General features: G+C 47.4%; 1 pseudogene; it reads right to left on the reverse strand.

Moving 5' to 3' along the window:
* Positions 1-3119: 3119 nt before the first annotated feature.
* Positions 3120-7121, reverse strand: part of LOC109504886 (uncharacterized) — a 6448-nt pseudogene continuing 2446 nt past the window's right edge.

The following is a 7121-nucleotide window of genomic DNA, read 5'->3' on the forward strand; positions in this document are numbered from 1 at the left end:
TGTGGACTTAGCATCCTCCTGGAGCCAACGGTCTTATCGCCGGTGATCCATCGGACTCTTGCGAGGACCGACTCATCTACATTGACGGGAGTTGACACTCCTTCGACGATGCGTCGGACCCTTACAAGGACCGATGAACCCTTATGGACGGGAGTTAACACTCCTTCTACGGTCGAACTTTCGGGCCAAACCATCGGCTGACAAGCCGATCGGGCCCCGACCAAAAGAGAGGCAAAAAGCCCACGCGACTGTCGTCGCGACTCCCGACCAGGCTACGGCCGGTCGAAGGGTATTCGGCTTACCACCGTCTATTGCACAACGTGACCTTAGTCGCATCCACGACTTGCCGACCGACCTACGATCGGTTGGACGATATTCAGCTTACTACCGTATATCGAAAGACACAAAACGAATACCCAGTGCAAGAGCATGAGGATCCGACTTGATGTCGTTCCCCCGACACTGCGCCGGACGACATTCGACTGATCGCGTCCATGGAAGCCCGACTACCGAACCTTTGCCAGGTTCGGTCGGCTCCCGACTCGACAAGATGCGCCCGACTGACAAGCTCGACTATCAGAAGCCGACCCAAAGTCGAGACTTACCCCTCCTTCGTAGCGGCACGAGTTGCCGAACGTCCCACCGACTTATGAGAGTTAGCAACTTACACAAGTTAATGACTCGCTAAGGCATTCAACTATACATTTGGAAGGAGGAAATAAAGGGAAAGCAGAAGAAATTTTCATTCAAAATTTTCATTCAAAATGTACAAAGTCGGGTCGAAGCCCGATTACATACATTCCAAAAAACAGAAAAAGCAAAGGAATCGGTATGGCCCGATCACCCATCTGAGTCGATCTCCTCAACCGACGAGAGATCAGGGATGACTGGCGTGTCGGCCACAAGTGGAGCCGGGTCGACGGCTGAAGCTGGTCCTTCGGTCGGTGGGGGACTGGCAGTCGGCGCCGCTTCTTCCGGGATGACTTCCTCCGCAGCAACTACGCCTCCCGACGACTGGTCGGCCATCTCCTCGGTGGCCTCCTCCTCGGCCCCCGGTGGGACGATGCTGCTAAGGTCGAGCTCCGGATACAAGGCCCGGACTGCCTCCCGACCATCCTCGTACCCCACCCGGTACGAGGCGAAACCTGACTCGAGCATCTCCTCCCGATATTGGTCGGAGACCCTGAAGTCTTCAACCGCCCGGTCGGCCGACTCCCTCGCCGACCTTGCCTCTTCCTCTGCCCGGCCGAGCGACTCCTTCGCCGACTCCGCCTCCGCCTTTGCTATGTCGGCGTCGGCTTGGGCGATCGAAAGCTCCTCCTCGGCCTTGGCGAGCTTCTCCAGGCTCACCCGAAGCTCGATGGATGCGCGACACGTGGCGGCCTCCGGGTGGCTGAGGATTCGACGCGCCCCGTCCCGGGACGGCCGCACCGCCCATATTAAATGCGGGGGGCGCCGGCCAACCACCTACGACACGCGGCACGCAGGGACGCGGTTCCGCATTTATGCGCCCGTGCCGATTCGTGTTCCCGATGGGATGCCTGCCAGTGCCCCACGCTCCCACGATCGGCGTCGGATATTCGGTCGTCTGACACCGTATCGTCCGACGCCCGATCTCCTGACAACCGACGTAATGTCTGACGACGACAAGACGCGACGCCTGACATCAGACGCGACGTCTGACACCTGACGCCGACGTGACATCTGACACCGACTAGACGCCCAAATCGCTTGGCATTTATGAGGCGCCTGACATCGGATCAATCGGCGGTACGGTCGGATCTGTGCATACGACAAATCCACTCTCAGTCGCCCAGGATTGCTGCCTGAATAAAAGCATCGGCCAGCTCACCATCCGACTCAGGAGTGGAGGGGGGCAACTGTTGGGGAATACCCACCGACCGACCGACCGATGGCCGGAGGAACCGACCGACCGACTTACGGTCGAAGGGACCGACCGACCGATTTACGATCGAAGGGACCGACCGACCGACTGCCGGAAGAACCGACCGACCGACCGACGGCTGGACCGACCGACTGACGGACGCCATCACCGGCTAATTATCGGCTCACGACCGACTGAGGATATGTCGGGAGCACCTTTCCCGACCGTCTGAACCCAGAGGTCTGATGGCCGACTCACGAAAGACTCGCCGACCAACGGAGGGGCCCGACGCCACTCAGCTGGCCACCGACTTAGGGTCGGTCGACTCCTCCAATCGCCGTACAGCCGCCAGACCTTGTCAGCTTTGACAGCGACATGCGGCACGGCTATCTAGGGGCATTGTCCCGCCGAGGGCATTGTCAACCCTGGTGATTTGACGGCCACACTGCGACATGACACTTTCACGGCGACTCTGACAGTCTACAGTGAGTTGACAGTTCCTCACTTGTCTGCGCCATTAATGACGACGCCATACCGCGCTCCACTATATAAACCGGGGAAGGCAACAGTGCGAGGGATGGCTCCCACTTCTCGACTTCGAAACCACAGGCTCGCTCCTCTCTCCCTTTCTCCCTCTCGATCGAGCTCTCTGTCTTCATTTCACTGTTGCCCAGTCACCTCTCTGACTTGACCGTCGGAGGGTCCCCGCCGGAGCCGTCTCCGGTCAGTGCGGACTTCTCGTTTTTGCAGGTGCACGCTCCCCGGCGATCGGGCGACGAGGCGATTGGCCACAACAGAACATTATTTTTTCATCAACTTACAGGGGGCTTGAGAGAAGAGGAGAAGACTCTTCCTCTCCCATTTTTGGCAGTCCTAGGGCAAGGCACAATCGAAGCTAATGCCCTATGATCTCATTTACAAAGGCTCTCCTCCTCCTTTGGACTCCACTGTTGATTTCTCAAGAGGTGTCTCGGCTCCGTCATATCACAGTTGAAATGAAATACAGTGTGTTTTTCCCAGAAAGTTTGGAAAGCTAGCATTTTGATTCCTATCCAATTTCAGCACAAGTTCTGGAGTTATTCCTTCCCTAAAGGACCATCAGTGCTTGGAAATCAAAATATCCATTTCAATTGAAAGGCCTGTGGAAGGAGGATTACATCTTTTAATTGGAAATGAAAGGAAAAGGTAAGTACTTGCCTATAAAACCCTTGAACGTTTTGTAAAATTTTCAACTTCAGATCACAAAATTCATTATTCTTGCCTGCAAAAACCAAACAATGGGATGTTGAACAAGCCAGTAACATATGGCCATAATAATAACTACAACAATCATTTGGTAGGGAACAGATATATAAACAATGGCTTACTCCAACAAGTTTTATATTAGAAATATCTGTGACTGAGAAAACCAGATCCAAATAGTAGAAATTGGAGTGAGGATGATTGTCACAATCAAGGAAAATTCCACCCCAAAAATTTTTTTGCATGAGGGCGATAAAGAGGGAAGTAACATCCTGAAAGAATAAATCTTAAACCTACATCCGATTACATAGCAATCATAGTCCTCTATTTAAGAATCGTAATTAACTACATAAGAAAGATATAACTACAATTGGTTAATCAATTAGAAGTAGGTTACTTTTGTATCATTCTATATCTTGTCGACAAAATATAATAAATGTAATAAAAAAAAAGATAAATATCTTATTGTCTGTTAATAGAAATCAGCACAGCAGACGCACTTCAAGCCTTGAAGATCCCACATAGCTAGCAAGTTAAATATCACATTCTATAGTGCTCTATTATTAGATCTTTCATCCTTTGATCAGATTGGTCTCCAAAGCAAAATGGTACCCTACACGGGTGTTTTCCTCTTCTCATATCTCAAGTGACATACCTTTGTGACTTTAGACTTTAATTAATTAATCCCAAATAGCCAAACTTTTTATGTCTCCCATCTCTTAGCAATATTAGAAAAAAGGCTTAATTATGCGACAAACCCGAACCTTTTGGGGTGGGGGTTTATTTTCATCCTGATCAAATTTTATTTGGTGCAATTTGATCATCAAATTTTTTAATTATTTCAATTCAAACACTGACGCTAAATTTCATCCGCATGCTACGACTGAGTTCTTACGTGGTATTATAGGACTTACTATATAGCCTCCTTTTACTAACATGAGAAAAGATTTCAGAAGTCCTTCTCTTTACTTTTCTTCGATCTCCTTCCATCTAGGGTTTCAGTGGGAAGACTAAAAAACTCTCTTCCTCTATAACTCTATCCTCTCTCTTTTCGGCCACTTCTTAGAATCAAAAGAATAGATTCTATTTTTACATTGGTAGATATTAAAACAAATACAACTCTATCTCCTCCAACCCTCATTCATCCTAACTTCATCATTCCACTTTCTTCTCATCAATGGGAGAAACTCTCTCCTTTACTTATCCAAGACCTGCTTCATCTCTTTTCGGACAACAACCCTTCCCTTCTTAAAGGCATCTCTTTTAAGCCACCTATCCATGGCCACAATGGGAAGGTCATTCCTTCCATTTATTTATTTTTTATATTATTCATATATACTTCTTCAAATAGGATATCTCTCTTGATATATTAGTTGTGTTAGGATAAATCGACCGACCTCCATAAACCGACTGATCTCCAGCGCAGATCGACATCCAACTCTGGCCCCACAAACAAACATGATCCTGAAAGTGACTACCGACTTCGACTCAACAACAGCCAACTTATCGGACATACAACTCTGACTCTATATTAGCTGAATATGTGGTTCCGACTCTTCATCGACCAACTGAGCGAACCGTACCGACCTATTGCCGGCTAACTAATTAATGATTCGATTACTACCGATCGACAGCGGACGACTTAGACTATCGGTATAACAGAACTACTAGCCGACGGTCGCTCATGGCTTCTACCGACATATAGTCGGTTCTACTGATATATGATCGGTCAGTCGCTCAAATATACCATAACCATCATGAACGATTACCGACCGCAATCACGGTGCAATCAGTGAAAATTAACGATCCACTACGTGATTATGGTTCGATGATTTAGCACCATAAAATATGGAACCACGTCCGATGATTATAAAAATCTCATCTATAAAAGGGGGTAAGAAAAATAGGATTGGTAAGCCAACTTTGGGCCAAAACTCTACTACTGCTTACATTCAACTCCTGTTCATCAACTTTTCTCTCTGATTTAGGCATCGGAGGGTCTCCGTCGGATACAAATTCGATCTGTGCGGATGCTGTTTTGCAAGTGTTCGTTCCCAACGACAGGTGATGGAGAGTTCCCGACAGACGGCAATCTCCATCTCTTCTTTCAAAGCGACCATCTCGGCTCTCTCATCGGGATGAGCAGTGGCACTCGCGGCACTCTCGATGCACCATCCACTATTCATGGTGCCCCTCTCCTTCTCAGTTGGATCGAGCAAGGAAGGAAAAGCGATCACGAACACCGTCTGCTTCTCCTTCTAACTCATCAGGAGGTTCAACCCCTTGAGTTTTTCACCACCAGCGGCTCGAAGACTATGAATATAAGTTTTAAGAAATCGACCAGACTTACCCAACTACAGGTGGATGGTCAGAAATCTTCAAACGATTTTGATTTCCATACCGCCCAACCTCTCTCTCGACATGTCTTGGATGAACTGATCCTGACTTGGTTCAAGATATCGCATGTGAAACCCTATGATGGTTCCACTGACCCAGTTGATCATCTTGAGAGCTACAAGGCTCTTATGACAATCCAAGGGACAACCGATGCCCTTTTATGCATCGATTTTCTGGCCACACTTTGAAAAGCTGCTCGAGCCTGATACTACGGGCTTCGGTCGAGAAGTATCTACTCTTTTGGATAGCTGGAATATTTCTTCGTAGCCCACTTCAGCATCAGTCAGAGGCCACCACGAACCTCGGATAGTCTCTTCTCGATTAAGCAAGAAGAGACCAAAACACTCTGGAATTTTGTGGCCTGATTCAATGCGGCTACACTTGAGGTCAGAGATCTCAATAAAGATATAGCCATATCGACCATGAAAAGAGGTTTGAGGGGGTCTCGATTCATGTATTCACTGGACAAGACTCTCTCTCGGACGTATGCTAAACTTTTGGAGCATGCGTACAAGTACATATGCACAGATGAAAGAGCCTCTGATCGGTGCCAAACCGAAAGCAAAGATCAGAAGAAGAAGAAGTAAAAGAAAAATGGGGCTCCGATCAAATCAAGTAGGTCCCCGACTAATAAGTGAGCCTCACCCCAATAACGGAGTCCAAGATCGATGTATAACAGGTATGACTCCTATATCCCTCTTTCTACTCCTCGTGTACAGATCTTTATGAAGATCGAAGGGGCAGAATATCTACGGCACCCTCCACTGATGAAAATGAGGAACCACGATTGAAGAAAGTATTGTCGGTTTCATCGTGACCACAGCCACGACATCGAACAATGCATCCAGCTTAGGAATGAAATAGAGGCCCTGATACGATGAGGCTACCTCAAAAAATATCAGAGGGATCCGCCAACTCAACCTCTAGCCGACTGAGGAAGCTATAAATAATCGACCGACTGTGGGAGTCATCAATATGATCTCCAGACGACTGAACTGAGAGATAACTCTCGAAGAAGAGTCGGTGAAATGACAACAACTCAATGTAATAACTCTCTCAGAAGAAGATGTTCAAAGGATTCAAACTCTTCATGACAATGCTGTTGTTGTTTCGATAATTAGCTAATAAAAGTATGATGGATGTTTTATTCTACTCGACTTCCTTCCGAATGTTACTACTTAAAGAATCAACTGCTTTAGTATCTACTATATTTCGATCCTCTTGCAAAAATCGATGTCTCGACTGTGATTTTAAAGTGACATCAAGTATATGGCTTTCACTGTAAAAATCAGAGGATCGACTATCTCAACATCGAATATACTTCGACTTTCACTATAAAAGCTAGAAGATCGACCATCTCGACATCAAATATATTTCGATTTTCACTGTAAAAGTCAGAAGATCGACCATCTCGATAATGAATATACTTCAGCTTTCACTATAAAAGTCGGAGGATCGACTATCTCGACACCGACTACATTTCGATTTCTTTACAGAACCGACTTATCGACTTCAATTGGAGGCCAGCACCGACAATGCAGACTTTCTCCACAAAAGCCATGCTGCCCTCATAGTCGACTCTCCATTGAAGCAGCTG

Source organism: Elaeis guineensis, chromosome 1 (assembly GCF_000442705.2).
Source record: "Elaeis guineensis isolate ETL-2024a chromosome 1, EG11, whole genome shotgun sequence".
NCBI lineage: Eukaryota > Viridiplantae > Streptophyta > Magnoliopsida > Arecales > Arecaceae > Elaeis > Elaeis guineensis.